The 24,810-nt window shown below is 37.6% G+C and overlaps 1 protein-coding gene across 1 annotated transcript in view; it reads left to right on the top strand.

Moving 5' to 3' along the window:
• LOC135222748 (uncharacterized) overlaps positions 1-24,810 on the top strand; it is a 49,955-nt gene that overhangs the window by 2,114 nt on the left and 23,031 nt on the right.

Below are 24,810 nucleotides of genomic sequence, written 5' to 3'. Positions count from 1 at the left end.
ATCTAGCACTTAATATACAGTTCTTATCTCATATAATGTCCAAATTTACGTACGAGATGGCCTCTAAAACATATGTGGAACTGATCTACAGGTATATCCTACAGGTCTCTCTCTCTCTCTCTCTCTCTCTCTCTCTCTCTCTCTCTCTCTCTCTCTCTCTCTCTCTCTCATAGCTAGAAGTGTGATTAACCTCAGCCGAGATTTAGGAGCGTTCATTGAATAAATTCTTGTTAAGCGATCGTAAAGGGGAGGACTCATTCATTCCTCTAAGGACATTGATTATTGATCGCTCACGTCCTTTAGTTTGTGCGCAAGCGCGCATAACACACGGTACGCGGGAAGATGCTCACGCGGTATCATGTTATTTTATCCCTTCTTTGAGAATTTATTTCGATATATATAAACGTACTGCAGTCATGTTGACCGAATCCTTTGAGTTTCAGGCTGTTTGGGTAAACTTTTAGATTTGCAAGCTGTCACGGTCTAGAGCTAGGGTATTTTGTTACAAGAATAGGCTACGCAGCAGGCGTAGCATAGGTTCATCGTTATTACACATTGTAGTGTGCAGAGTTAGCGCTGAAAGGCTGAACTTATATAACCGAAGAATTTCCTCGAAACTTTTTTTTATTGGAGAAAACGTAAAAAATGTCCGAGGATGCTGAACAAAAGAGCATTAATCATAGAAAACCAACATTGTCAAGTCTATGTTTAAGTTTTCATTCAATTTGTATTGAATTTGTCATTCTTGTATCATAGAGTTCCAGCCTGTCAATCTGTTTAAATATCGAACTCTTCCCGTTGTTGGATATATTGATCGAATGTTTAGTTTTTTACCGTGGGTTTTTAGTGGTCGGCCTACCCGGCAGAAGACGACCTATGCAGGGATGTGACACTAGTAGATCCCATTCTTCGGCAATATCTCTCTCTCTCTCTCTCTCTCTCTCTCTCTCTCTCTCTCTCTCTCTCTCTCCATTGTTAATGCATGTAGGGTAAACCAAATGCCCTTCTTTTTCCGTAGTCATAGTATCCATATCTGTCTGTATGCGCCATGATTACTTCACATTTATATTTACATCATATTTCTAACACACATCTGTTTACGTATTCCAATGGTTTATCTTGAATGTTTCATTATCTTGGAATGTTATCATTGATGCAAATATTGATGCTCTGTGTGTGTATTGTTATATACGTCTTATTTGGTTAATTTCCAAATATCTCATGAGCTGTATAATGCCAATGGTGTCTCATGAACGTGGTTGGTGGCAATTTTATTGACGCTATCTGATGAATAATAGTTATAAGTCACAGAAGTAGGCAAGGACTATATTATTAGTATGTTGGCCAACGTATTCAGGCATAAATCCCTGCAGACTTTTCGCTTCCTACACAGACGCATGGATGCGCTCGCAAAATACCCCCCCCCCCCCTCCCCACCAAAAGAAAAGAAGACAAAAATTACACGTAGTAGAATGTTGTGCTTTGCCAACATAACACCCAGAGCGGAAGCTGAAAATAGATGAAATAGGCGTGCCCTGTTTGCGCAAAGTCGTTTTAATAACTTTCAGCATACTGATATCGATTGTTACATCAAGAATTCCTCATAGGTTTGGTTTCTTAATTGCGTGTTGTATATATATCCTCCTCATATCTGCAGCGTTGTGCAATCGTAATCATTATGACGCCGGGTACAAAGATGCTCACTTAGGCAGAGAATACCTGGAAGATTTCGCGCATTACATTCTTTGAATTCTGCTGACGTTTAGTTTTGCCTTCTGCTGCTGTATAATTTTTGAAAAAAAGTCACATTGCTGTTATTGTGTATAATTTTTGAAAAAGTCACGTTGTTGTTATTAACAAATAAAGAAAACTTCATTTTTTTCCGATGAAGGGACCAAGAGATAAGAATTGTGCTGTTATATGCTTTAAAAGGGTGTATTTGCCTCTTGAATCATTGTTGGTATGAATATAACGACGGCTACCACTAAGAGGCTGTGGGTCCAGAGAGAAACAAGATGGGAGTTATTGCAACATCCAGTTTCTTGACAGTTACTTCATACTCCCAAGCAACTCTTTATCGGAAATAGTTTCATTTCCATTCAGTAAGCTGCCTCATTCACCGCTTTGTAGCAAGCATTATCATAGGCGTGCGGGACCCTTGTCATCGCGGGGAAGGTGGGGCGGGGTGGGGTTTGTGAACACACTGCCAAAAATTTTCACATATACTATAGCCTGTTCACTTAAGGTAGATTCTTGGATGAACCCCATGCTTACGAGACGTTTGTTTGGCGGCTGCTGATTGGCTGGTACCGGGAGGTAGGCAGCTCCCAGCCAATCAGCGGCTGCCAAACAAACGTCTCGCAGGCATAGGGCTCACCCAAAAATCTACCTTAAGTGAACCGGCTATAGTCTTTCGCTTTTCGTTTTGGATCAGAATTTCTTTCATATTTCTAGTCCCCAGTCGCAACCCCTTCATTTCACTGTAAGCTTTGACACCTGCTTTTAACATTTAGCAATCATACTTTACGCTCGTTAAGATGATTTGACTCAGTATTACGTATGTATATTCCAACTCGTGGAATGTTTTTTTTTAGCTATTTCCGCCTTCTCTGGCAGACAGCTTTTGCCGCCCCGTATGTTTCACACTCACACACACGCTTACCTTGAGTCATTGTTGTTTCTCTTTCCTATCACACAGCATTAATGATACGAATTTATCATGTCACTATTGATTTTCTTATAAACTTCTATAGGCTAATGTATGCTAACCGTATCGTGTCAGTTTACTGTCAGCCTTCTCACATTTGCATTTTCATCATACCGTTATTCAAGTACAAATTTTCTTCCCTTAAAAGGCCATCTGTCATCTGTTTAACTTCGTCAAAACGGTTCGCAACACGGTTGTCTTTTATGGCACGGGGCTCATAATCCTCTCATACATTCATATGAAATCATTCTTTTCATGGTGTGGATTATGTGTACTATGTAGCAACTTAATTGCATTACCTTCCAACATACCAGCGGTTCTCTAATGGTTCATCGGTTGAGGCATTTCCTTTCCTCTTAACTTTCTTTAAATCCTTGCTTGCATCCTTCCCAGTCGCTTGCGCAGTGATTCTTTGGATTTACGCCTCTTTCTCGTTATTCGCCCTACGTTCATTTAATCTTTTTTTCAGTCAGGTTTGATACTTTATCGACATTTTCTTCATACAATATCACTTCGTATGCAGCTTTAATTTTATCATCTGTTGCACGGAACTTTTGCTCACTTTCTCAGAATACTTTACCGGTTCTCTCTCTCTCTCTCTCTCTCTCTCTCTCTCTCTCTCTCTCTCTCTCTCTCTTTTTTTTTTCCTTTTTTTTACTGCCATTTCTACTTCCCGGTTACTCCCTTTTATTCATTGGCAACATCCCCCATCTACCTCGTAGCTGCACTTTAAACAATTATAGTCAGCCGCCGAAGCCTTCAGCTCGCTATCCCACAATCCGCAGTATTATTATAATTTTACATTTTAATCTACAGCAATCATATTGAACAATCCAATAGGCAAGCAAACCTTCCGCACAGTCGAATGCCCACTTGTGTTGACAGTGCGGTAGGAAACGAGATCAAGAGACCGAAACGGGATACAAGAAACAGTGAGAATATAAAATAACTAAAGAGGTTAAGGCACACCCAATCACAGAATAACTACCACCGATAGGGACAATCCCCCCCCCCCCCAACTCCAAACCTTCCTTACCCGTACTTCCACTCCCTCCCTCTCACGCGCCAATTTTGTTTCCACTATACAACTGAAACCCTGTACCCGTGCCATTTGTCAGCAGGAGCTGGGTAGCTACGTGATTTAGTACCCGAAATGAAAATGTCTTTGACTACAAAGGAGCAATAGTTGTGACACAAGTTGACACAACCCATCGTTTGTGAACAATAACTTTATGGGGATCCTGGTGGCTAAGTGTGTGTCACCTAGATGCCCAGCAGCTACGGTTAGAGGAACAGTCACTAATGTTGATAAAGGGGGTAAGTTTAGTGGCCTAAGTGTCCAAGCTACCCTATGGGGCTTCAGGATAATATACGATATGGACTGTGCTGTGCTGAGCTAATAGATTTTGTCTTTTTGATGTGAAGGGCAAGGAGGGCATTGGAAAAATGAGTAACCTTGCACGGTTCTAATTTTGGTGAAAGCTGTAAAAAGTTAAGTAATGAACAGGAGCAAGAGACTACAATGTATATTTTATCAGAACCAGATGTCGGAGACATTATGAAGCGTGAAAGGAAAAATACCTTTTAGCATAATTCAAGGAGCATTGTAGGTGACAAATGTTTATATACTGCTTGGCAAGGGGGCGGCGAATGAGGGACATAATGTTACTATGAACTTTGTTTTTATACCTTTGAAATGTTGTCATGCCCTGAAAATTTGCATGACATTGCCAAACCCGTCGTTTACGATCAATAAAATTAGTGCTTTATTGCGTGTTGACATTGATATTTTCGTTCTACATATGTAATGTTGTTATCAACAGTAATACAAGACTTAATTCATTCGTTTACAATGTTCAGATAGCGGTCTTTATCATTGTTATTGAAAGACTTGATTTTTTTTAGTTAAACTAGATTTACGAGGAATTTTATGAGATAAGCTAGATTTACGAGGAGCAATTGTAGCAGTAAATTCTTTTGCTTAAATCCACGTCTCTGAGCACCAAACACCACCTCAGTAGATAATCCTCATTTCTGATATTGTTGACGTTTAACTTGAGAACAAATGTGCGATGGTATTTCAGGCTTTGTAAATGTGGTTTCACCTTTCATAATGGTTGTTTCAGCATAATTACAAATATTATCTTGCATAAAAACTTAAAATACTTTCAAAGAGATGCACCAGTCTATAAGGGTCCTCTTCGATATATTGATATTACGGGCTGCTCCAGGAGCAACATCTCGTGCCAGCACAAGGCTGGCTTAATCTTGATGGTAGTAATAATAATAATAATAATAATAATAATAATAATAATAATAATAATATCTCCACCGCTGCTGCGGCCTACGAGTTTATTGTTTCAATAAAGTTACATGAATTAACTTGCTAGAGACTTAAAAATTTGAAGAAAAAAAATGCGCCAGTCTATAAGGGGTCTCACCTCAATGATCTCATCGATTTATTGTTCGCTATAGAACACGGCCATCAGTGATACCAGACAGATTCTGCTAGAAAACTTTGCAAACTTACTAGTGTCTTGACTTGCAGTATTTTTAAGTGATGCTCTGATAGGTACAGGAATTTCATATTAAAGACCCTGGGATCTCACGCTTTATATTAAAAACTGTGGATCGTTGTATTTGAAGAGCGTAAATTATGTACCCTAAAGTAAAGGTAAACGCAAGGCGAGTCTGAGTCTCTCTCGTTGAATTATGCTCTTCAGACCATTTTCTCTTTTCCTCTCAAATCATTAAAGCTTCTTATTCATTCCTTTTATTTAATTTAATATGCTTGTGGTCATTCTGGGGAGAGGTGGAATTTACCTGTTAAACACAATTGTTGGATAGTTTTATGTAAATTGAATGTGTTGAGACAGGGTATTGAAACAGAAATTCAAATGCAAAACGAAGATGCATTAAAGAAAAAAACGTGGACTATATGTGAAGAGAAGAATTGTTACGTGTAATCTACGTGGCCTTGTCGCGTGAAATCAATGAATGATAAGCTGATTAAAGCTCTGTGGAGTGCTGGAGTGATGTAGTAATTGAAGTGTTATAACAAGGGTTCTTAGATAGGCCTTAATTTCAAGGAATACAACATGAATATCACATGCAACGTAGCGGTGAATGGCGCAGTTTACAGAATGGAAATAGCTCTACCGATGAAAATTTGCCTGAGTGTATGCAGAAATTAAGAAGCTGTATGTCGTACTGACTTCTATCTAGTTTTTTCTCGGGACCCACAGCCTTAGTGGAAGCCGTCATTGTATTCATACCAACCAACAATGATTCAAGAAACAAAGATATATCTTTCGTGTAGTTTTTTTTCTTCATAATAGTAAAACAGCAGACAATTCTTCAGCTCATGGTCCCTTCATCAGAAAAAAAAAACTTCATTTACTTTACTTGCTATCAATAACAACTTGACTGTTTCAAGAATTATATAACAGCAGAATGTAAAGAGGAAAAATACCTAAAGCAATACAATTATCCCAGGAAATTACCGTAGAAAATTAGCACGATTATAGCCTTCAAACTTCACACGTTCAAGCAAAGATGCAATGCATTGTATTTAAATACATTTATATTTATTAATTTATTTGTCATTTTAATGAGATCTCTTCACTCTGTAATTCCCTTTACCTTTTAATACTTCCTAATGAACACCATATTCTGTGGAAACTTGAATTTCAAGACATTGGCCCCTTTGGTGGGCTTGTTCTTTATGAATAGGTTTCATTTTCCGAATAGTAATAGTTTTGTTAACCCTACGTTCCAACCTACTGCCTTAGATGTTTATTAAACCTCAGTTTTGCAGCCTTGCGTGCTTGGGGCGTTCCGCATTATCGATTCAAGGGACGCTGTTGCCTTCAGGTGCATGAAAAATTATCTTGATTAATCAATAGTCGTCTTAATATAGCGTGCACGACCTCCAAATCGACGGCTGCCTGCCATTAGGACCTGCTTGCCATAGGGCGTGTGTCGGTATCTTTAGAAGGTGTTATGATGCTTCTTAAAACCATAGCCAGGAGTTGGTTCTGATCATATTGTAGGGTAACTGATATGTTTAGATATACGTGTGTTAGCGTTTCTGGGTGCCGTTATGTGTGTGCGTGTGAGAGAGAGATAGACACAGACACCCTGGTAAGAATAATATGATCCATAATATCCTTGCCTTTAAGGGGGTTGTGCCGGCAGTGCACCCTCATGTGGTGAACTGTAGGCATTACTTAAGGTTCTTTGCAGCGTGTCTTCGGCTTCTAGCTACCACCCCTTTCATTACCTTTATTGTACCTTCTTTCATATTCTCTTTCTTCCATCTTACTTTCACCCTCTCCTGACAATTGATTTATATAGCAACTGCGAGGTTTTCCTCCTGTTACACCTTTCAAACCTTTTACTTTCAATTTCCGTTTCGGCGCTGAATGACCTCATAGGTCCCAGTGCTTGGCCTTTGGCCTAAATACTATATTCAATAGTCATAATATCCTTCGCCTTGTATGGAAACCTACCGCGAAGGCTCGAGATGGAAACAAAAGTCAAGCCACCTTTTGAATGAAAAGCGAACGTCTTCTATAGCAGTTGTTGTACAGATGCTGCAGTTGAGGTCACCGAACCTCCCTCCCTCCCTTCCTTCGTTGGCAACTACGTGATTGTGTAAAGGTCTCCCTCGGGGAAGCTCTGGCGTGATCAGAATGCAGATGAAAAACCATACCTCTTAAATAATGTTGGTCACTTCGTGCCATCAGAGTCGTTCAGTTAAGTCGACCTCATTCTATGTAACTCATTTTCATGGACTGAATGAGGAGACATCACGACGCCAGTAGCTTTCTACTTTTGTAGACAGTTGAGAGCCGGGTCGGTCTCTCTCTCTCTCTCTCTCTCTCTCTCTCTCTCTCTCTCTCTCTCTCTCAGGAGTGTGTAATTAAGACCTAAAGTTTGTCTCTCATCTTTGTGTTAATGTTATCCCTAGGGTTGTCGAACAACATTGAAATATTGTAAGTTAACAATATTGCATTTACTGAACATGGAAATTGAATATAAAGATTTCATTTCTTTAGTAACAACGGAGCACATTTAGTGCAAGTGCCGTTACAGCGTAGAACCTTAGGTTTTAGGACACAAGTTAACGTATTTTTCTGGTTATTTGATGTAGTAGAAAGTTTCCGATATTGGCAAGCTATTTACAATTGTCTCTGTATGGCAAGTTTCTGTTCTCCTTGGATGTAATTATGATAATGAGGCTGTATTTGTAGAAGCTCTAGAATTACTCTTGTGTTTTTGTTGCGTTGTAGGAAAGTTAATGACGATAAAAGTCGTCCCCTTCTTTCATGCAATGAGAGCTGTCTTTGTTACATTCGGATTGCATTTAGAGGTCATTGACCCCTCTCTCTTCCCATCTAGTGCAAGGCAGAAATCATTGGTTTCTTTTGTTACAGCGTGGCTATCGTGTAGAATTACATCGGATGGATTTTTTTTTAGTAATATTGTCAGTTATTAACATGTGGCTATCGTTTAGAATTATATCTGATGTGTTTATTGATTTATATACTTAATATTGTCAATTATTAAGATGTGGTTATCGTGTAGAACTGTATTGGATGAATGCGTTGATTTATATACTTAATATTGTCAGTGTTTCTTCACCGTATTGCAAAATTTACTTCTTGTGTAACTCGAAGTGTTACTTAAGGAGAGACCTTCGTTTCCCACTCCCACGGATGTATTATCCTTCGAGGCACCGTTTTAGTTATACGACGAATTTTTCATAACTCATTCGTTTATAGAAATGACGCGAGGTTTAGAAAAAAAACTTTAGGTCAGTGATATGTCAACATCACACCAGGAAAATTGTGTCCTTACCTAGAGGCGTGTCTCTATATCTATGGGTGTGCTGTACAAAGGAGCCTTACATAAAGCTGTTCTTTGTTCTTTATTACTCGGGAGCTGTCAGTAGATACGGATTTTGTTAGTCCAGTCTTATGAATATTAAAATCCAGATGTACATGACGTGCTTATTAATTTAAATAACATCTTTATTTTCCATTTTTTCTACTTTCAAGTGAATATAAGATTTTTTGTATTAAGCCATTACCCATTACATGGGGTGGATCCCAAGAGCAAGGCAATGCTCGTTGCCATGTTGACGCTTAATGCTGAATCATGGATGAATCCCTTGCTCAAAAAACCTACCTAGAAACCTCGCCAGCAATGCATCGAACCCCCTTCTCACACTGTGCCATTCACTTTGCTTGCACTCTAGCTTTTCCTGGATGTTGAGACTCGTCCTTTCCAGTACCTCTTTCACTCCATCTGGCCATCCAGTTATAGGTCTTCCTCTCAGCACAGAGCACTTCTGACGATTATATTCTCTGTCATCAGCTTGTCCTTCCCCATTTATGAAGAAAACGGATGGGGTGTGTGTTATGAATTCCTGCTAAGTATATAATTAGCATACTGCATTCATGTGGCATTTTAATCTTAACAAAATTATGAATAGTGTCAATGCAGCCGCAGGTGGCACGTCATTAGTTTAAATTGTAGCCTGAAGGGTATTTAGATTATTCGTAGCGCAGCTCATCCAGTCCAGTAAAGTTCGAATTCTTTTTCGTTTACTTGGAAGATTCGTGATTAAGCTCCTTGCTTATTTCTTCCCTTTCTGCAGCTTGACGTCCTTGGGTTCTGGGCTAAAAAAAAAAAAATAGGCTGTCCATCCAGTTGGCATTGGGTCTTATGAAGAGACCTTTAGAAAAGCAAAAAGTTAAGGTCTGAAATGCAAATAGGTCACTACCCAGAGACATAATTTTGATTCAGTTTTCCTGATTATGGTTGCAAAAAATTCTCGATATTACCATCAACAGCTTGGGTCGACAGCAAAAAACATAGCTGCAACGACCCATTGCTTTCAGAACCACGCGTAAAAGGATGTCATTTTCAATCCTATGTACCCGATACCTTTCTCCGTCACCGTCTGTTTTCAATCACATCGTAATTTTTCGTAGAGGAGGAAGTTGGTTGCCAAATAACATGACACACCTTGGCTTTTGACCCTAGCAAGGCTTTCGAGCTTGACATTCATTGACACGTTTGTTATACATTTCATTAAAGCTTGTATACAGTGACGATTCTTGACGTTTGTTTTGCTTTATTTTATCTCTGTCTTTTAGAAATGAAAGTTCCTTTAGAAATGAAAGTTCCTTATGTTCAATCATTGTTTATATTTAAATATATTTATAAATATATATTCCTCAAGGAGTAAACATTTATCTTTTTTATTACTAGTTTGTTCTCTATATTTTATAAACATATTTTCGCTGTAGATCGATTTCATTTCGTATTAATAGCGATTTTTTAGCTGTTAGCTAGTCTTTGATATATATATATATATATATATATATATATATATATATATATATATATACATATATAATATATATAGATATATATATATATATGACTAAAATATAAACAACATGCAAGCAAGCGTGTTCACTACACCAGTTCGTAGAAACCATTAACCAGATTGCTCACATTTAAGAGCACCCACGTTTAGAGTTAATTAAGTTTATTGAATGATTAAATGTCAGTCGAATTCGTGAATGTATGATTTGAAAACTGATGTAAAGGAAGAATAAAAAGAGGAATTTTGATGATGCATTAATTGAATTGTAGACTGGAACGAACCAGGTATGTGACTATGAAATACGTCAGAAGGTATTTCATAGCCACATAACAAGGTATTTGACTGGGAAAATAAGAATTTTTCCTGAAAAGATTATTATTATTATTAGCATTATTATGACGTAAAGAGTCAGTAGACGACTGCAAACAATACCTGTCAGGGATATATGGGGTGAGGAGTTCATAGAGTCTCTTCGCGATGTTGTAAGCCGGAGTTAGTATTTGACTTATAATCGGGCATAGAGGATTTTATTTATTATTATTATAATTTGCATAAATCAGTGGATTAGTAAGCATCAGTGACTTGATGTTAGAAGTACGAAGAAAGTAAAAATTGTAGCATAATATTTTGTTTCATGAAAAAGACAGGGACCAACGAATTTTAATTTTGCTTGAAGGTTGTTCTATGTCACCTTGACGGCTTAAGGATGGTCTAATGAACGAGTGTTACGACCCCTTTAGCCGTAATGCAGGTTCTTTAGACTTTACTACACAGGGATCGTAGGCGTTAAGAAAGTACACAGGGTAAGAGGAATGTGGACACAAACACCAGAATAAAATGAGCTATTTGATGTTACAGTAAACTTAAACACTAAATCAGCCTTGTGAGTAAACTTAAGATATACCAATAGCAAATAACGGGCTCACAATGATTCCTAACTCTAAAGCTGACCCTAACAAAGCAAGAAAGAAACAGTATGTCAAAGTCACAAATAATCATAACACGGGCCCAATAATAAAACCACTATCCTATAGCTATAAGAAATAACGAGGAAAAAGAACGAAGAGAGAAGGATAACAAGAGATGTGAGATTTCGCAGAACGTTACCGAATTGCCATCGAAGCATAACAGAAAATGTCTACAACGTGAAAAGTTTAGTTTTATTTTTATTTTTTTATTTTTCGATATTTTCTTTCGTGCATGTATGGAAAATGCACAAACCACCATATATTTATAACAATATTTACTTTATATGAGTCGTGGATATTACCCAGTAGGTGTATTTGTTTGAAGTATTTGAATTGAGCCAAGTAGCTTTTATTGTATTATTTACACATTACAATTTTTGAACTTACAAGATGAAAAAAGACCGAGTAGCCTATAAGGAAATAAAAATAAAAAGCTACGCGGTTAGTATATCATCATGAGAGTGCTTGATTATTTTTTATTTCCTCTCTCTCTCTCTCTCTCTCTCTCTCTCTCTCTCTCTCTCTTAGTAAGAAGAGCCTAAATACGAAGGGGTTGCCAACAGATTCCTAAATTCCTAAATATTTTGATTTCATGTCGTGATTGCCAGTCATTATGAGTGTTGAATTTGGAAACTAAATGTCCGCTCTCTGCGTTGGCAACATCTCCACGTTGCACTTTACGTCTGATGACGTAACACCACCTTGATCGCAACAGCTGTGTCTGGTCTTTTCACCAGGAATAAACCTTCAAGTCCCTTGCACCGTTAAGAATGTTTTGTTTATCAGTGTGTGTGTGTGTGTGTGTGTGTGTGTGTGTTTGTAGTCGTGCAAGAGTATTATCATCAATGAATTGACTTTGTGTATATAGTACAAAGTTTGACCTTATCTGCTCTTTTCACTAGGATGTCAATTCATATTATTAACAGAAACATTAAATTACTTTTGGAATACTTCTTGGCATATGCACAGAGAATGGTTCAGTAATAAAACAAGCGATAGAAGTAATGGCACTACGATCTAACACATACACATATGTAATGAATAATAAAGGTAATGAATAAGGTATTATTTAGTAATGCCAGCCATGTGTGTGTTCCTTTTACGGGAGATCCCACAGAACTTTCGTAATGTAACTGTCATTTTTCTTTTGTGCCAACTACATGGGCATCTACTTCATTATATGTATGTATACCTGTGTATATATGTGTTAAAGTTTGTACAGTGCCCCTATTTCTCGTCTCTAAAATAGCGCATCCAACAGATTTTCGTACAGTTACAGGAAACGGTGATTTTTCACGAAAAGACGGGATGAAAAGCTGCTCATTGAATGAAGGGTGTATGGTAACATGGCAACTCTGCATAATAGGAAAGACAGGCGGTTAAACACACTTGCTGCTGTGCTGGGCAGTACTCTCTCTCTCTCTCTCTCTCTCTCTCTCTCTCTCTCTCTCACACACATTGATGGTGAAGAACCTTATTCTGGCAACACTTGTAATGTAGATCCTGAGTAGTGACGCAGAGCTCTTTGGTATCTTATGCGTTATCACTTGGCGGGAACAAGAGTGCTAATTTACGGCCAGTGGAAATTGTCCCACTATTCCTAACATTCTCAAACTCTGTTTTCCCATTTTGTCCAAAGATGTAAAAGGAAACAATCCAGAAGAACCAAGACTAACTTCTGAGGTGTTAAACCTGATCGTATTGTTAAGTTGATGCGTTGTCAAGTTGCTTTGAAGAGGGAGAACCGTTCAGGCATAAGCTTGGCCTAATGTAACTCTCTCTCTCTTTCTGATGTCTTCGGAAGATATAGTAGTCAATGATGTGATTCCTATTTTGCCTTATCAGAAAATGGTAAATGAAGCGTGTTCTGCTCGCTGAGAAATTTATACTTATGAGATTTATTGTACTGGCTAAATCGTCTGCTTCAGGACCAAGTTTTATTTGTATTTTTAGTAGTTAATGTTTGGGGGTGTTTGCGTTTTTATTATTTCCAATATCGATATGTTTAAGTGTCACTTCCTTCTAATGTGAGAGCATGGTCTAATTACTTTGCAATTTGAAGAGTATGATTTGGATGCTGGAAGTGCGCAGACTCGCGGTGATGATTTTTATTCTAGCATAACGTCGATCACACGTAAGCACGCACACTTTTGGCTTTCTGTGGCTCATTGTTACCCAGTAGTGTCTCTTTTGCACGGAATAATAGGGAAATTCGTTAGATTGCATGAGTTGTCGCATGAGAGAGCGGTGAAACATTTTTATTACTGCCTGAGCTCTGTTTCGTTGTCATTTGTTGTAATGGCTTGAATTGCCATATACCCTTGAATTGCCATATAGGCATGAATTGCCATATAGCCTTGGTTTGCCGTATAGCTTTAAATGTCTATGGAAATGACATGTTGCCTAAATACTTCTCATCATCGCCATCTTGATTTTACATGTACAAAAAAGTCGAATCTAGTGAACGGAATTTTTTGCAGGACTATAGTGGAAGTGCAGCCTTGGGAATCCCAGTTCAAACCGGGGACTCCTGAAGACACGTGCATGTTTACTTTTTTTTTTCCCTAGATGAAACATTTCATCAAAAATCGTTTGGATGGTATTTTTTTTTTCAAACATTATACTTAACGTCTCTCTCTCTCTCTCTCTCTCTCTCTCTCTCTCTCTCTCTCTCTCTCTCTCTCTCTCTCTCTCTCTCTCTCTCTCTCTCTCTCACACACAGTATTATGCTTATACATTTACAAATACACATCTTAATAAAGCTTCTGCTTACACACTATATATATAATGGTGTACACATTTATATTATATAGATATATATATATATATATATATATATATATATATATATACACACTTCTTACGAGTGTGTTTATGAGTCCAAAACACTTGTCATTCAAGTGACGCTTATGGAGACAGTGCAGCAGGAATAACGACGCTCGTTGCAGGTTAACAGAGGCATAACAAAAGTGAATTTCCATTGTGCCACATCATCATGATTGCGTCAGACTGTTGTTTATTTTTTATGAAATGGGGAGGATTTTCTACTTCATGTTTTTTGTTCGTTTGTTATCTTTTGGGTGATTGTAATTTTTTAAGTTTTTTTATATATATATTTTTATTGACCTTAAGATTGAGAGGAATGTGAATTTTGTTGCGTAAATGGATTACGTTTTGTTTAGGCTCATTGGCTCTTTTAGCGTATATATATATATATATATATATATATATATATATATATATATATATATATATATATACATATATATATATATATAATATATATATAGGAGATTATTATAGAGAGAGAGAGAGATAGAGAGAGAGAGAGAGAGAGAGTTTTTTGGTTTTTTAATAGATTAAGTTAAAGTATGATTAACGTGTACTGAGTGCTTGACATTTTTAAGCATACGTATACGTATATATTATACCACTTATGTATATGTATAATATATAGATACACCAAAAGAGCCAATGATAGAAGAGAGAGAGAGAGAGAGAGAGAGAGAGCCCGAGAGCGAGAGAGAGAGAGAGAGAGAGAGTTAGTTGTAGATTAAGTTCAAATATAATTGACGGGTGGTTGGCAACATTTCATAAGCATGTTGGGAATGAGGTGCAGAAATCAAATGTCCTTTTATCCATCCTTCTTCATTGGCCTTAGAGAATGGGATGCTTCGTTTTTTATAATATCATAAAGTGACGCATTTTCTCAAACTAATTGATAGCTATGAGTAAATGCACTTGTGATTTATTAGTGAGATATATATATATATATATATATTATATATATATATTATATATATATATATGTGTGTGTGTGTGTGTGTGTGTGTGTGTGTGTATAGATGGTAAACCTGGACGCGAGCAAGTTTTCGTCTGTGTTCAGCATATGTGTGGTTTCATTTTCAACTTATTCTTTTTATTGGTCTTAAATGTGGATGAATCAGAGAGCGCGCTGAATGGCATTTATAAACTTGTTGGTTTTCATGACGTTATTTACTTTTTTTTTAAGCTGAATTTATTCTTTTCATTGAAATTATAATAATTAAGGGAGCGTTCATTTCACCATGTTGGTAAGCAAAGGCATAAACGAAGGGGATTATTCATGCACCCTGTGATATTTATCGGTAATCAGTAGCTGCCTTGCTGTCCTTTCCTTACGTGATGCAAGGTACAATCAGGTCATAATTATTTCTAATATCGTATATTGTTACCAGGAATATATCTAAGAAACAGTTGCACAGATATATTTATGCACTTCGTACAACATCCTGGCCAATCAAGAATATATAATTATTTATAGTAACTTTTTCATAAGTCGTTTGGACACTTAGTTTGAAATTAGGTAGAAAGTTTGCGGGAATGAGAGAATTTTCATTGAAAAAAACCGTATTAACATACATTTCCCATTTGACCCCGTATCATTCATCTCTTGATTCTTTTAGTTTGTAAAAGCCTATAATGAAATAAATAAATAAAAAAAAAAAACGTTAGCATATTAAGCATTAAGTTTCTATCGATGAGGAATGCACCACTATCACCCACAGTGCTCAAGTTGTAACTCTGCGCCGCTGAATGTGTTACCGCCACGTACTGCTCTTTAATACTAACAACGATCATATTTGTTGCTTTCCTCAAACAGGCATTTCTCAGTTCTCTTAGGTATCCCGCGCTTTTAGGGAGCTTACGAAAGATGTGAAAGGCAAAAGGGAAAGGTGGAGAGGAAAAGAACGCATTTGTTTATCTCGATGTTGTAGGGAGGTGGGTCATGTTTTAGTGTAGTAGATTAATAGCCGGCGGGAGCATTAGGGTATGCAGTGGGCGAAATTAGATCAAGGACTGAGGCTGCATACACGTCACGAGCAAGCGCCGAGCGGCACTGCGTCCTGACCACGGTCTGGCTTTTGCTCTCTTAGTCTAGTTTACTCTTCTGGATGATTGTAATGCAAGTCTGCACACAGTCTGGGTGTGTGTGTGTGTGTGTGTGTGTGGGTGCGAGAGTGTTGTGCCAATTTATTTATTTTTTACGTCTCATTAAATAGATTGTTTAAGAATGTATTACAAACGAAACCAACCCCTATTTTCTATGCTTGTCTCACCCTTAGAGTTTAATAGTCATGAATAATCAATAGATATAGCATATAATTTATTCATACTTTATGCGAATGTATACAGATGCGGTGTTAATTGGGGTTATACTCGGAGAACACGTGTAAGTTTAATCAATTCAAACTCGTTTGTAATTTGATTTAGATTCAATCATATTGTATTTGTGTTAACCAGTAATGTACGGGTACTGCTCATTGAACTTCATGTTCTGTTTGAACAAGGGATAAGAAAAAGTCTCTCTCTCTCTCTCTCTCTCTCTCTCTCTCTCTCTCTCTCTCTCTCTGGACCGACGTTGGTCGACGCCGCTGTGGTTAGAAAACACGGAGTGCTCAACGTGGCAATAGGGAGAGTTTTATAGCCCCCAGGAAAAGATTAGTCAGCGGCATATTTATGAGGGATATATTCGTTATCATTTTGTAAGAGAACATGATTTGAAATCCTTCCTTCAGATATTTGTGGATTTATCCTCGTGAATCATACACTGGTTGCATTTTAGTGGCATGGGTGTTGTTACTGTTTTATAGGTACCTTGTGAGCGATTGAGCACAGTAAAATCTGATGAATCTGGGATATTATTTATAGTCTTGTGGAGAGCCTTCATTTTACGAAGGATGGATTCTTAGTCCTAATGAGAAAGAAATTTCACAAAGGAGGGACGTTAGCACCAATGATTATGGCAAATCACATTTATTATATTGCAAAATAGAGAAACTTAGTTCCATTAGTAAATGGTTTTTCGTTTGGAAGTTACATTATACAAAGCTGAGATTAATGTTGATGAGAGAGAACCCACATCAATAAAGATTGTGGTTAAATGAGAGAAGCCACAACAAACAGCTCAAGTTCTGTTTGTTATGCAACGAAACGCATAACGCATGAAAGAGAACACATTCCTAAAGGTGTTAGGGTACACTTAATGAGAAACAACAGTAGTCTTAAAGCCGAAGTGCTGCTGTTAATGAGAGACAACACATTTCCTAAAGCCGATGTGTTACTGTTAATTAACGAGAGATTTCACGCCGGAGGCAAAGACGCTGCTCTTAGATAAATACATTTTACAAAGCTCCTATGAGAGAGATTTGGTCTCTTGAAGGGGAATATGTCCATTATAAAGCTGAAGTTCTCTTCTACGTAATCTAAAAGACTCTAACACGAGTTCGTGTTTCTGTGGGAACACCTGGGACATTTCCCTACGCTGTGCTGAATAACCAAAGAGTTCCAGTGTCAAGTCATTAGACCAAACTTTCCACATCTCGTGTGTATTATGAATTATGGATCCTTTCGACATCATGTTTCATTGCTTCGCCGTAGCAGAAAAGAATGGTAAAGGGGTCTGATAAGTTTATGTTCCATGTTACCTCGAGGTTGCTGTCATATTAATCTGTTTTATAAGAAGATAAATGGCCTACTTAACCCTTATAGTTTTTTAAAGTTTATTGTCTTGATTACCCCACCTCCACCTTGTAAATTAGAATTCCTGTTGATTTTAACAACCAAAGTCTATTAATTCCTTAAGGAAGCCGACTTTAGCCTATCGAACTGAACCAGAGATGCAGAGCTAAGGACAGGCAGTAACTGCCGCGCGTCTCCTGAAAAGAACTTTGTCTTCATCATTTTGAACCGTAGAATATGTGCGGATTAAAAATTGACTTGGTTTTTAAACTTAAGTCAACCAGAGGAACAAGGAAAGATGGTTGCCCAACTTAGTCCTTTGTCCAATCGTTCCATTCGAGGGAGAATTTTATTTTCTGTTTGCATAGTGACAGTGTTCAGTAGAAGGTACTTTCCACAGTAATGGCTATGAGTCTTTGTTTAACACGAATAACAATAAGGATGATAATGATAACACAAATGAGATGGATAGGAGAGCATTAAGGGATGCGTCTTTGTCGTGAAAGCTTGAGAGCGACAAAATGTTACCAGGAAAGGCGCGCCTTTGTGAAGTGTTATTTTACAATATAACTATCAAAGTAATATTGTTGAGTCAGAGTCATCTGGTTACTTTGATTTTTTCGTATTATTAAATATTGCACACTTTAATGACCTTTCAGTTATAAAATTCGTCAAACATTTACAAAATTGTTCTGCGAAATAAAACAGAGTGAATTTGGTTTGGATGCCACGTTGGTCATTTGGTTTTGTCACTTACAAAGTAACGCTTCCAACACTTACAAGCGCTTGTCGGGCATAAGAAAATTCAGTCGTTTTGATATTGGTGAACTAGTGTTTTTTTTTATATTTTTTTTATATAGTTAGAAACAGCTCATCTGTATACATCGTGTTTTATGTTCCTTATTAAAATTTAAGTCTATGCCATTGTTCAATAAAAATCAATAGTTTATATGGAAACTGACTGTTATTGGAAGAGCTCGTGAAAGGATATGAAGCAAAACGCCTGTTTTCTGAGAGAGAGAGAGAGAGAGAGAGAGAGAGAGAGAGAGAGAGAGAAGAGAGAGAGAGAGAAGAGAGTCATTTATCAAGTCGAGTTAGTTTTGGGACATTCCTTGTATTAGGGCTATTGACCCTGGGCCGTGGAGATGTCTGGCGATAGATAATGAACTTGATCCACCACCAAGGAGGGGATGCCTCGGGCACCTTCTAGCCATATAGGGCCAACCGTATACTTTTCCTACTCCCTAGAGATAGGTAGAGGAGCATTCTCTCTCTCTCTCTCTCTCCAGTATTTTTCCTACTTTCTAGCCCGGGGAGGTAGATCTCTCTCCCTCTCTCCAGCCTGGGGAGATAAGTAGACTCTCTCTCTCTCTCTCTCTCTCTCTCTCTCTCTCTCTCTCTCTCTCTCTCTCTCCACATGTTTGTGGGGAATAAGTAGATATTCTGTCCGTCTCCCGTGCTTGTTTGTGCGTTTAGGTAGGTGGATGCTTTCAGTACGTTTCCTATGACCTTGGGCATATGGTTTAGTACTTTGCCTACGACTGTGGGTGATAAGTAAATTTACATTCTCTCTCTCTCTCTCTCTCTCTCTCTCGGTAAATTGAGTTTATTTCAGTTTATGTCCATTACTTTTTCTATACTAAGAGAACGTAAGTGAGAAGTAGATATGTTTTCTCTTTCTGTGCGCGTACGCGCTTATGCTCGTGTGTTCGACCTGATGTATTTAGATTGTTTTTTTCATGTATCAAAGGCCTATTTCCCGAATTTTTGAATAATGAATTACTGTTATAAATCACATGTTTATTGAAATTAATTTTAGAATATTGTGGTATTTGGCGCTTGTGATAAAAACATGCAAATAAATGCTAGAAGAAAGAGCTTGGCAATGATGATACGAAGTAAATCCAAGGTATTTGATCATTGCGTACCTACACTATCAGAAAAGGGGTGGGAATATTAGGGTAGTAGTATACATCAGATCAGTGACCACGTGGCTGCTTGGGTGAATTTTAATAACCCTAAAAAATCAGGAGGTCCACAGCAGGCATACTATCAACACTTTCACCCCGTGCTTGCATAAATGCCAGCTAGATCAACCAACCAAACAACTCCAGGGGATAATCTTGCAGTGGTCCCACATGATGGTCTTCGACGTGTAGAGCGTGTAGAGGAAGTAATGGAAAAATTTACTGGTAACTTCCTTGACATTTGTCAGTTTTGATAGTCGAGGTTCGCCTCAAATACTCTATTGAGGCTCCACTTGTTGCTTGCTCATTGCAACGAGGTTTTCCCCTACCTAGTTCACTGCCGAAAACTTACTCTGAGGACACAACACACACACACACACACTTCAACTTCACCCATCGAAATATCTCCCGAAAGAGCAAGCGCACAGACGACTGTATACAGATACATACATAGTGCATACATACATACGCGCGCACACACATTATAAATATACATATTAATATATGTATATATATATGTATATATATATATATATATATATATATATATATATAGTGTGTGTGTGTGTGTTGCGTGCGCGTATGTATGTATTTATTTACTATGCATATATCTGTATATAGTCGTCTGTACGCTTGCTCTTTCAGGAGATATTGCGATGGCTGAAGTTGAAGCCTACGCTAGCAGAGAGAGAGAGAGAGAGAGAGAGAGAGAGAGAGAGAGAGAGAGAGAGAGAGAGAGAATTACCGTCCAATGGCAGTTCTAAGATTGGTGTCCATGCTCAGGGCGATGTTTGCGATTGCGTCATTTAGGATAGTATAGGTATTTAGGTGTAGGGATGCTGTGCCACATACAACTGCCCCGTTAGGAGCCTGTCCATTTACCCAGTGTTTCACAGTCCCTGCAGGACATTTTATCCTTCTTACGAACAGAGACTGTTGAAGTGTAGTTCACACCCAGGATAAGAGGACAGTCGATAAACAGGAGATCCATAATAAGGCTTAACGATGTTGGGAACCACCCCTCCCGCACCTTCTGCTGTCAACGTGATGAATAGGATAGTCATGCCACTCTTGGAAGCGTCGCAGGCACTACATATTGCTATCCATTCCTCCCCAGATATTCGAAGGCCGTTTATTTCCGCAAATACCTGTTGGCACTCGGGCCAAGCTTCTGTCAAGTCTACCGCTTTAGATAGCTCTTTTTCAAGGTTTTTATAAAGACCTTGGCTGTTTTAGCTGCTCGATTGTGCCTTACTGTGCTTGCTGTTCCAAACGGAAGCTTCTATGAAAATTTACCCTTCCTTTAGATAGCATAGCTGTACAGTTGTCAAATACTGGGTCTACTTGTCTCTTGAGATAGCGATAGAAGATGAGTCACGTGGGGGACGAGGGTCAAAATTATCCTCCTGTTCTGAACGTCAGCGCTAGGCCGATGCTACACACACCACACACACACACACACACACACACACACACACACACACACATATATATATATATATATATATATATATATATATATATATATATATAATAATAATAATAATAAAAGGAGCAGTCTCTGAAATATAGTACATACTTTCTATATTTTGGCGTTTTTATGGGCTCCTTTTATTACATGGAATTCTGTTGTAGCAGAACATTTGTACCAGTCACACACACACACACACACACACACACACACACACACACACACATATATATATATATATATATATATATAATATATATATATATATATATATATATATATATATATAGTAACCAGTCTTGTCAAAAGTTCATTATCATTCATGACTGGACCTTGCTGGTGGGGGGCAATGTGGTATATTTTAACATACTTCTGAAAACAGCTAAGAGGAAAAATACGGCAGGGGGCGGGAGATAAGTACGCAAAGGGTGAGTGCCAGGGTAAACGATGTGATATCAAGTGAAGATGACTCTAGAACAGTTATTCATGTTTATCAGTTAATAGGTTGATTGTAACGTCTGGTGCCCGATGGAACGGCTTTATCTGTTTCTTACATTACTCTAAAAGGTTTGTTGGTTTATATATAATATATATATATATATATATATATATATATATATATATATATATATATATATATATATTAAGAAATACAGTAGATGCACGTGACTTCATTATATAAACGACTACTACAGGAAAATGACAGGCAAAAGTTCATTGCCAGGCGCTTTCTCTTGAATAAACAACACTCGAAAGCGTGTTCAGTGTTTGAGTCATATCTGATCAGCTTTACTGATCATCATTATTATTAATTCAGAAGAGGAGCCCTTTTCAAGAGGAACGATCCATCAGAGGCCATTGCCTTGAAGTTCAAGCTTCCAGTGCATATGGCATTCATTTGAAAGAAGTCACAGAAGGTAATAAGAAGTACAGAAAGAAAATATCAGTAGACAGAACGCTATACTGAAAAGAAAAGAACAGAACTTTACCCAAAAATAAACGGAATTGGTGTTCAGACACGCATTTGCCATTAAAAACGAAGTAGATTACTCACGTTGCACTCCCTCCCTTAGAACCTTCAGCCTTTCAGCTTAGAACTACAGTAGGCAGCTGGCGTTCTTTCTACTTTAGCCCGGTGTGCAGTGAGATAACCGAAGGATGTGTTAATGTAGATAGTGCTGAATGAAACGTATTCTATCATCACAAACTATGAATAGTCTATGATTATGAATTAGAATGTGTATTACTGGATAAACCTGATAATGTTGAGCCACGCATTTGTGGTTATGTTGTAGACAAGGTATATAGAGTAAGGGAGAGAGGTACAGTCACTTTGGTCGCGGGGGTAGTTGTAGGGTATTTCCGTGACAGGCCTGGAGGCCAGGGTGGGAGCGGTCAAGGCAAGTACTACCTTGGGAAACTTAAGTACCTTGGGTCGAAGAGATTAGGCCTGTAAGATGTCCTTTTCACTCTGTTATCTTGTATACGTTTGGTGTTCTTTTGAATTCATATAGGTCACTGTACTACACATACAAAATCGTGGATTGATAATGTTTGGCTCTCTAATATATAATAGAAACCTTAAATTAATATGCTTGACAGGACTTAAAAAAATATTCAATTAACATTTAAACTGGCATTTATTTACAAAGGCTTATGTATAATTTTACAATACATTATTTAATAAACTAACATAGATAGACATAGATAACACATAACAGTATCTGGCTTCATAATGGAAATGAAAAATACTTAGTAAAAGTGAAAAAAATAACAATTTTTAAAATTTTCATGGCATTATTTAGTTAATTTATGCATCTTTTTCTTTTTTTGCCTACTTGATAAAATTTGGGCATTTAGAGCTTTCATCCTAAAAAACATCCGACATCTGACAAAAACAATATTACTTTAAAAGGCAAGGATAAACAATTTTCAATATGGCGTGCCAAGTCGCATAATTCTCCATTGCCTGGTCTCAGTGTATTTTCTAGATTGTATGTTTGAAACATTTTTTCCATTACCTTTAATTTTTCAAATAACTCAGCACTTGGTTCCGTTAATTTATCATCATGTCGCTCTACTGCACTAATCCAGGTACCTTTCAGGTACCTTTCACTATTTTAAGTTTACATCCTAAGAACTGATAACCTGGAAATTTAGATGCCACATAACCTCCAACATATCGAAGGTCCTCTTCGTCTGCAACATTCTATAAAGTTATTTCATGAAATTCATTTTCAAAGTTTTCTGAATCTTCTTCTGGCATCTTCTCATCTTCAGTAGAGGCAAACACCATTGCAGAAATCATAAGCTCTCTTTCAAGATCGGTTTCATTTGAATCATTATTTTCACAACTTTTCTCTTGACTGAACATTCCTTCCGACATATTTGAAGAATCGCACTCCTTCATCGAGTTACAATTTTTTCCAGTTATAGAGTTTATTTTGCCAAGTAAATATGACCTTATTCTGTGTCTGACTTCAACTTACGTAGGATGATCATAAGTTGCACCCATTTGTCTAAGACAGCCAAACATGTTTTCCAGTCCATCTTGGTTAAGTCTGGAGGTAATTATGTATGATATATAAATCATATTTACTTTTCAACATATCATGCAACCTTGGCAAGGATTTGCATGACACAATAAGTCCCTTTTGGAACTGATAGATCTTATTACTTTTGCAAACTCGTGTTGTTTCAGCAGTACACTTCATATTGTCAAGGATTTTATTCTGTTCCGTCAGTTGCATCCCATAAGTATTTATAGATTTTTTTCTGTCATAAGGTACCCTTGAATTGAACACATCAAACCAGGAGTCGGCAAGCTTTATAAAGTCCCTTGTACTTTCCCAGGACATGCTCGTCATAAGTCCCTGACTTCCATAAATATCTAAAGCTTACTGCATATGCGATGAGTAGTAGGGTTAAAGTAGTCCTTTCTATTACAACGATGAACCCATTTCCGTCTTGTTTCCTCATCATGAGGGATACCGCCTCCTTTTTTCTACTATTTGAATAACAACCAAACACGGTGCAGTTGTTTGGCATTATTTAAATAATAATTTAGATTATATAGAAAATCAAAACTATGGTTGTATTCGAAGAATGTAAAACTAAATCAATACAGAGATGACTGAAGTGACCTGTGATATACATTTGAATGAAACGGTAGCCGAGTGACTTCTCGCCCTGACCTGGCCTCCAGGTGACGCGGCTATTGGGGGGATAAGCCACAACCCCCCACAAATGACTTTACCTGACTGGCAATATGCCACCACGGGCTCTTGATCGTGCAGCAGATGGTGCCTTTTTCATGAAAAAGAAAGTTGGTTTTTGTCAGAGGGGATTCAAAACTTTTTTTTTATCTTAGCTCGTTGCTCGTCACTTCCAGAGAAAGTGTGATAGCAGCAAGTCATTGTGCAGTCGTGGACATGATATTTTATATACTTGAGGGGAAATGAGAAGTTTCACCGACAGAAATACTATAGGCGTATATGCCTGTCACATAACGTATACTTTCGATTTGTAATTAGGGAGGAAAATGAGATGTTTTAATGATATGACTAATACATACTTTATTGTTCATATTCATTAGGTTCAAAACGTGTTCGGTGATGTTAATCATGTAGCATATACTCCCAAGTTTCACTATCGTAGTATCATTATGGATTGCGTTGTGATGTTTGTTGTAATGTTTATGGAAAACATTTGAAGGCGTTGACTGATGATAGTATTACTCAGTTATTTTATGCTAGATTTTACAGTGCCACTGACATATGTCAATTTTAGTATAG

Source organism: Macrobrachium nipponense, chromosome 20 (assembly GCF_015104395.2).
Source record: "Macrobrachium nipponense isolate FS-2020 chromosome 20, ASM1510439v2, whole genome shotgun sequence".
NCBI lineage: Eukaryota > Metazoa > Arthropoda > Malacostraca > Decapoda > Palaemonidae > Macrobrachium > Macrobrachium nipponense.
The sequence above is the reverse complement of the archived record's forward strand: the minus strand, read 5'-3'. Positions and strand labels throughout refer to the sequence as shown.